Source organism: Dasypus novemcinctus, chromosome 7 (genome assembly GCF_030445035.2).
Source record: "Dasypus novemcinctus isolate mDasNov1 chromosome 7, mDasNov1.1.hap2, whole genome shotgun sequence".
NCBI lineage: Eukaryota > Metazoa > Chordata > Mammalia > Cingulata > Dasypodidae > Dasypus > Dasypus novemcinctus.
The window spans coordinates 126,254,003-126,262,602 of record NC_080679.1 but is presented as its reverse complement, the minus strand read 5'-3'; positions in this window follow the sequence as shown (position 1 = coordinate 126,262,602).

The following is an 8,600-nucleotide window of genomic DNA, read 5'->3' as shown; positions in this document are numbered from 1 at the left end:
ACATGTAACCAGTTCATCTATTTTCTTCTAAATTGTCAAATGTATTGGCATGAAATTTTTCACAGTATTTCCCTATTATTCTTAAAAGATCTGTTGGTTCTGTAGTGATGTCACCTCTCTTATTATTAACACTGGTAATTTGTTATTTCCCCACCCCTGATCCAACTCACTAGGGAGTTATTGATTTTATTGCTCTTCTCAAAGAACCATCTTTTACTTACTTTAATGTCCTCCTTGTTTTCTATTTCATTGATTTCTGCTCCTGTCTTTCTTATATTTACTTTGGATTCAGTTACTTTTCCTTTTTCTGTATTGTGAGGCATAAGATGAAGCCATTGTTTCAAGACTTTGTTGGTTTTTTAAAATTATAGGCATTTAATGCTATAAATGCTTTTCTGCATATTACTCTAGCTGCAGTCAGTAAATTTTGATATTATGCATTTTTATTTTCATTCAGTTGAGAACACTTTTTAATTTCCCTTTTGATTTCTTCTTTGACAAGTAAGTAATTTAGAAGTGAATTATTTAGTTTCCAAAGGCTTGGAGATGTTCCAGATATCTTTCCATCATTAATTTCTAGTTTAATTCCATTATGGTCAGACAATATACTTTGCATGATTTGCATCTTCTTAAATTTATTGAGACTTGCTTTGTGGCCCAGAATATGGTGTTTTTTGGTACATCTTCAATGTGCACTACCAAGTAATATGTATTCTAGTGTCTAGTGTTTTCTGAATGTCAATTAGGTCAAGTTAGTTGATAGTTGTCCAAGTTGTCTAAATCCTTACAAATTTTTTGTTTACTTGTTCTGTCAGTTATTGAAAGAGGTATTGAAATCTCTGACTATAACTAGGGATTTGTATATTTCTCTTTGCAATACTATCAATTTTTGCTTCATGTATTCTGAAACACTGTTGTCTTGTGCATATCCATTGGGATTACTTTATCTTCTTGGTGAAGATAAACTATAATGCCTGTATTTATTCCTGGTGATTTTCTTGTTACAATTTCAGTGTTCTTTTTTTTTTCTTTTTTAAAGATTTTTATTTATTTCTCTCCCCTTCCCCCCCCCACCCCGGTTGTCTGTTCTCTGTGTCTATTTGCTGCGTCTTCTTTGTCCGCTCTGTCAGCGGCAGGGGAATCTGTTTCTCTTTGTTGCATCATCTTGCTGTGTCAGCTCTCCGTGTGTGCAGCACCATTCCTGGGCAGGCTGCACTTTCTTTCGCGCTGGGCAGCTCTCCTTACGGGGCGCACTCCTTGTGCGTGAGGCTCCCCTATGCGGGGACACCCCTGCATGGCACGGCACTCCTTGCGCGCATCAGCACTGCGCATGGGCCAGCTGCACACGGGTCAAGGAGGCCCGGGGTTTGAACTGCGGACCTCCCATGTGGTAGGCGGACGCCCTAACCACTGGGCCAAGTCCGCCGCCTCAGTGTTCTTTTGATTCGGGTTTACATGGCATATCTCTTTCAAACATTTTACTTTTATGTTATCTATATCATTATCTGGTTAAGTGCTAAAGCACCATCACCACTGGTTTTGCACAATCAGTATAAATGTCACCTCAGTTGTAGCAGTTTGGCATTATTTATGAATTCCAAAAATAGATATTAGATTATGTTTGTGAACTGATCTTTTCCTCTGGGCGTATTAGATTATACTGGATTCAGAAGTTTCACTTTAGCTTGATTAAATAATCATTAAGCCTTTGATTGGACGGCAGGGACTCACGGAGAAACTGCTCTCCAGGGAAGGGAGGCTGGAGTTTTGAAGCAGAGCCTGGGGAAGTAAAGACATGGAGAAGGAGGGTGCAAGGGAGTTCTGACCCTGGAGCCTGGGAAGTGAACACACAGAGGAGCAGAGGCTCCCTTAGACACCGCAGAGGCCAGAGAAGAGAGACAAGTCTTTCCCTGATGGACTACAGCTGGCCTTGCAGAGCGACAGAGCACCAGCTCAGCCCAGAGAGAGACCAGCCTGGGAAGAGGAACCCAGGACGCCTGAACCCTGGCAGACAGGGCAGCCATCCGCTCCAACACGGGGAGATAGGCTTTGGCGAGGGAAGTAACTTAACCCTTGATGGTCTGGTAACTGTAAGCTTCTACCCCAAATAAATAGCCCTTTATAAAAACCAACAGATTTCTGGGTTTTTGCATCAGCACCCCTTTGGCTGACAATACAACAGTGAAAAAGGCAAATAACATTTTAGTTTTACAATGAAAATAATTCTGCACCCCCTTAGTCTCTGGAACCAGACCTTCCTTTGAGAAGCCTCCTGGAGGGTCCAGCCCCGTGCAGCTCCCGTGCTGGCCCGCAGCCCTTCCCTCAGAGCCTCTGCCCACCACACCCCAGCCTGGGGCCACCGTCTCCATCCACAGATCCAAACTGACAGCGGGGAGCCAGGGACCCCAGCTCTCGTGGTCATTCCCACCTCTTGAGGGGTTCAGGCTGGGCCCCAGGACCCCTGGCCCATTCATCCCCCATAGGAGCAGTACCTGAGCTCTGGGTGGTGGCAGCCGAGCACCCTTCTCTTTCCTAGGCCTGAGCAATCCCAGGGCACCATTTTTAAGTAGGCGGAGTTTATTTTGGGTGCCTTCCCTTCTCTGATTGTTTTAAGTCTCTGGCCCTCAGTACCCTCAGCTGCTTCTGAGCCTCCCCTCTAACACCTGGTCCTCTCCAAACTCCGTTTGGAAGGAGGCACCAGGCTTCAAAGTGCCCCGATTAGGGAGCGAATGTGGCTCAAGCAATTGGGCACCTGCCTCCCGCGTGGGAAGCCCCAGGTTAGGTGCCTCCTAAAGAAGACGACCAGACGCCCTAACGAGCAGATGCCACAACCAGCAAGATGTCACAATGAGCAGTCACCACAACAAGCAGATGCCACAACCAGCAGACACCGCAGATGCTGCAGATGCTGCAACAAGCAGATGCCTCCATGAGCAGACGTGGCGACCTCTGCAACAAGCAGACGCTGCAATGAGTAGATGCTGCAACCAGCAGGGAGCAGAAGTGGCTCAATCAGTTGGGCGCTTGCCCCCCCACAAGGGAGGTCCTGCGTTCAGTTCCTGGTGTCTCCTAAAGAAGACAAGCAGACAGACAAGGGAGTCACTTTGGGGGAGGGGGAGATAAAAATTATAAATGAACAAACAAAAAAAGTGCCCTGATCGCCCCACTCCCACGGACACAGGCAACACAGGGGGAGGCCGGCCCCTCCCAGGCAGCGCATCTGGACGCGCCCGCTACGCCCACAGCCTCCAGGAAATAGCTGATGGAGGAGGAGGCTCGGCACGAGGAACAGACCTCTACCTTTTTGGCCTCTTAAGCAGTGTGACCGCAGAAGGAAAATTCCACACGCTTCTGTGAGCGCTATTTTGACCTGCTTGGCCCGAAGTTCCATAAATTCTGTTTTTCACAGCGGTTTCCGTCCTTCCCCTTCTAAACTCTCCCAGCAGGTCCCTCCAAAGAGGCAGTGGTCTCCTGGTACCGGTTCATGCCCCTGCCTTGATTTCTGCTCAGGTGTCCAGCTTCACACACCTGCTTTTCTACCGTCCGTACAAATCTCAACAAAGGAAAAGCAGAAAAAATATTTCACTATTATTATACACACAGCTGTGACCTCCCAGACTCCCAGGTTTTGTGAACCACTCTCGGAAAACCTGTGGCCGGAAGCCTCTTGAAGCCAGATCCTGAGCTGTCCCTTAAGCCCGAACAGCCGAGCCCCCAGCACAAAAGCTGCGTGGGCTGCGGGCTGAGTCGCCGGCCCCTCTGTGGCGCCGGCTTGCGGGCGCAGCGCCTGGACAAGGGCCCCCGTGTTTGCGAAGTCGGTGTCACGGGCTCAGGAGCCGCTCCTCGTGGGGCGGAGGACAACGGCAAACAGAAACTGAAAGCTGCCGCGGGCCCCACGCAGCCTCGCTCTCACTGCACACCCACCTCGTCCCCACCGCGGCCGCCCCCCGCGCCCCTTGCCCCGGCGTGCGGTGGGGGCCGCGGGCTGCAGGTGCCGCGCTGGGCCGGCGCGGAGGGCGCAGGACCTCGGCCCGCTGGGCAGCCGTGGGCGCGGACCTGCACTCGCCCCCACGGGCGCCCTGTCCCCTGGGCCTGCTCCGGGAACAGCAGTGACTTGGTACGTCGTCCGGAGAGAGAGCTGTGGCCGGGGGGGGGGGGGGGGGGGGGGGGGGGCCGGGGGGGGGGGCGACGTGCGTGCTGGTGGCGCTCGGGTGCCAGGAGTCGGGGCTGTGGCCGGCCCCCGCGGGCCTGAGACTGAGCCACAGTGGGGGCTCCGTCCCCTCCGCTCGAGGCGCTGTGCTCAGGGTTCCTGAGAAGCCCCCCGGCCCGAGGCCCCGGAAGGCAGGACCCTGACAGCGGCAAAGCCCCCGGCCCCAATCCCGGGCCACCCAGGGGGGCCAGAGAGGCCACGGGCTTCGGCCGCCTGCAGCCAGCCCTTTCTCTGGCCGGCAGCTCTCTTGTGATGGGACTGAAAATGATTTTAAATATTCAAAAGAACACCAGTGCCGGGGCCCACCCCAGAAATCCGGCCTTACTCGCGCGAGGGCTGGGCCCGCGCGCCCGCGTTCCTCTGCGCCCACGTGCTCCCAAGGCTGGGCAGGGGCGGAGGCCCTGAGGCTGCCCGCTCGCCGGCGGCGACCCCGCGGCAGGCGCCCGGAGCCCCGCTGGAGGGCACGCCCCCGCCTCCGTCCCGCGCCCCTTTCCCCCAGCGTTCAGGGGCCCCCACGGCCCCAGCATGCAGCCGGGGGCGCGACGGCCTCCCCCTGGCCTGCAGGCCGCTCCGCAGCTGCTGAGCCCGGGAGCGCACCCCACCCACGGCTCCAGGACTCCGCGGGCCGCTTCCCCGCCCGCACGCCGCTGACTCGGGGCCTGACCCGCCCGGAGGGGGCCCTGGCTTCTGAGAAGCAGGGAGGCTTGCTCGCATCTCTCGTTTTCCTTGTAAGAGCGTCACCTCGTGGCCAAAGCACCTCACTACAAGGCCGGCAAGTCTTGTGTTTATTTTTTGTTGTTTTGGTTTTTTTTTGTGTGTGTGTGTCTTTATTTATTTTTTTAATGTTACATTAAAAAAAATATGAGGTCCCCATACACCCCCCAACACTCCTTCCCATAACAACAACCTCCTTCGTCATCATGAGACATTCATTGCATTTGGTGAATACATATCCGGGCACCGCTGCACCTCATGGTCAGTGGTCCACACCATAGCCCACACTCTCTCACGTGCCACCCAGTGGGCCATGGGAGGACATACAATGTCCGGTAACTGTCCCTGCAGCACCACCCAGGACAACTCCAAGTCCCGAAAACGCCCCCACATCACATCTCTTCCTCCCACTCCCAGCACCCAGCAGCCACCATGGCCACTTTCTCCACACCAATGCCACACTTTCTTCGATTACTAATCACAATAGTTCATGAAGAGAATATCAGTAAGTCCACTCTAATCCATATTTTATTCCTCCATCCTGTGGACCCTGGAATGGCCATGTCCACTCCACATCTATGTCAAGAGGGGGCTTAGATTCCACATGGATGCTGGATGCAACTCTCCTGCTTTCAGTTGTAGGCACTCTAGACTCCATGGTGTGGTGGTTGACATTCCTCAACTCCATGTTAGCTGAGTGGGGTAAGTCCAATAAACCAGAGTGTAGGAGCTGAAGTCTGCTGAGGCTCAGGGCCTGGCTATCACATGGTCAGTCCAGAGATTCAGGTCCCCTGGGTATATACTAAACCCCAGCACCAACCACAGTTCCGTTTAATTAGGAGGCACACGTTCCTAAAATGTGTTATTCTAGTGCAAAGGGCTGAACATAAATCGCGGGTGCACTCCTCGAGGGGGTAGAGGTTCCAGAACAGGCTTGGGTGCCCTCAGAAGCAGGTGGGGGGGGGCAAATGCCCTGGGGTTTGGCTTTCAAAGTGGGGAGTGAGCCCCAGCACTTACGGACCGATCAGCTACAGGCTGCGGCTTGCTGTTTTCTTTACGTGCTAGTGCGGGGATCTTAGGGCTCCCTCTCTATGCCCCAATGTCCCCAGCATGGGCTAGTGTCCACGCTCTGGCTAGAGGACACCCTTGTCTCCGGCCTCATGGGAAGAGGGGTCAATGGATCCACGATCACAGCACGTGCCCCCGTGGCAAGAGGTGGGCTGAGACAACTACTGAGCCTGCTCTAGACCTGCGGCCCGGCCGTGGCCCTGACTGGCTCTGGGGACCGGGTTGCGCTCCCCCCTCGTGCCAGGCAGGCCACTGCCTGCGGACTCCGGAGGGGACCGGGTGACAGGGCCGCCCACGGGCCTGGGGCAGCCTTGCCGGCTCCATGGCTCCGTCCGACCCCAACCCCGCGCCCGGGCGGTCCCTTGCGGAGGCTGGGGGAGAGCCGGGAGCAGGAGGCCTGGCAGCCGGCGCGGCAGGAGGGGACAGGGGAGGAGCCACGGGGTCGGCTCCTGCGGAGGCAGCCAGGGGCCCGAGGAGGGCTGCGAGGCTTTGCTGCAGGAAGCCGGCGCTGAGGACCCTGTGCCTTCCTGGAGACCGGGGCACAGCCTGGGCGCCGGCTCCCTTCCCGGCGAGCGGATGCCGTGTGAGTTGACCCCACTCTCCCTGGAGGTCAGTGCACTCTTCCCGGGCGGGCTGGGGCCGACCGCCATGCCCTGGTCCCTGTCACCTGTCGGCTGCCTCACTCCCTGCAGGGGCTCCTGGCTGAGAACGGCCCCTCTGGCGTCCTCTCAGTGCTGCTGCACCCCTGTGGTCCCCGGGCTCGCGCCCAAGCATTTCCCTGGGCGAAGCCGCCTGCCTGCAGCTGGTGTCCTGGCAGAGCGGGTGCGGCCTGCTGCTGTGCCCCCTGTGACCAGAGGGCCAGCATACCCGCCCCAGCGTCCCAGCTCCACCGCCACCCAGGCTCTGCAGGCAGATTCGGCATTGGCGTGAAGGAAGCCCGCAGCGCAAGCACGTCCTCAGGCGTGTTTTAAGATCCTGGGACCCAGGGCCCAGCCCACCGGAGCAGGGCAGGCCCAAGGCGAAACGGGTGAGGGGGGCTTTAGGGTGCAAGACTTAAGGAGGCGCTCACCGCAGGGTCATGCAAGTGCGGCCAGGACCCTGAGCAGTGCTTTCTTCCTTTGGGGCCCTTGGTGCCTCACTTGCCTCACCCTAGTGCTCTGCAAACCATGTGTTCGCTCTCAGGCCGAGCCACAGCGCAGGCTCAATTGCGAGCGGGCATTCCTCAGGCGGGCCTTTCCCCACCGGCCTGGGAATGGGACTGGTGGGAAGGGCCAGTTAGACTGCAGACAGCTGTTGGGTGATGGGAAGTGTCGTGGCAGAGGCCAAAGGGATCACAGCAAGAACTGTCACCCTGCTCACAAAGGGGACGTAGTTCCAAGGCTAGCCCACATCAGTGGGAGCCGGGCCTTCCCAGGGGCGTGTGGTTCTGGCTCTGGCTGAGAGAGATCATGAGGAGAGCTGGCGTCAGACCAGCCGTGAGACCCCAGCCGCTGCTTCCTTCCCTGCTCCCGCCCCAGGATAAGCGCCCACGGCGGGTGGCTGTGACCAGTGGAGGAGAAAACTCTCCATGGAACTGAGCCCGGAGCCGCCACTCAGAACTGAACCACCTGAGGGGATCGCACGGTGGTTCCCGCAGCGCCTGGCAGCGGCAAGAAGTTCATAAGGCGGCCAGGCCAGCAGGCTGCTGGCGAGGAGCGAGGGGACGTCCTGTGAGACCCACGTGGGACGCCGGTTATCTAATACTAGTGTTTATTTTACTGCACATCAGAAGAAATGTAACTAGCTCATCAAAACTGCAGTTTCTACATTTTAGGATGAGACCACCTGAAAGCAAATGGGTCAAAAGGTTTTAAAAAGCTGGATACTAAGTAACAAATGCACAGATGTGGCAAACATTGTGACAGATCTGTTAAGACAGTGACCAAGTAGTCCTGGTTCGCCCAGAACTTTCCCAGAGTTAGCACTGAAAGGGCCATACCCCAGAAACTTCCTTGTCCCAGGGCAGACCAGGGTGACAGGGCACATTGTCTGGGAAATGCTGGAGTCTACGAAGGGTGCAGGCGTCAAGACACGCGGGCCTGGTGCAAACCCTGATCCAGCTCCTCTGGGCCCTTGGCACGCACCTCAGCGTGGTGTGAGCAGTCAACAGGGAGACCTAAGCTAAGGCTCTGGTGGTGCCCGTGACACCCGGCACTCGTCTGACCATGCTGGGAGCCCAGCATGAAGCAAGGGACGAGCTTGTATTATCAGAGAAGACAGTTGCACCATCACTGTCCCGAAGGGGGTGGCAGGGAGAGTGCACTGGAGTGCGCGGGGGAGGACTGGGAGCAAAGGTCAACTGGTCCTTACTCCTGGGTCTCAGGGCCCTGGGGCCGAGGACCCAGGGACCCAGTTCCCAGCAGATGAGGGAAGGCCCATCACTGCCATGCAAAGAACTGGAAACGGGCTGGCGTGGAAGCCACGGGCAGGCGTCTGGAGTCTGGGCTAAGAAGGGCCTGGGGTGCCACCAGGGCTCACGCAGGGGACCACGGCCTTTCTCCTGGCCACAGAGGGGGAGCGGGTGCCGCCGACGCGAGGGGCGGTGCCGTCGCCCGAGTCGGACGACGCT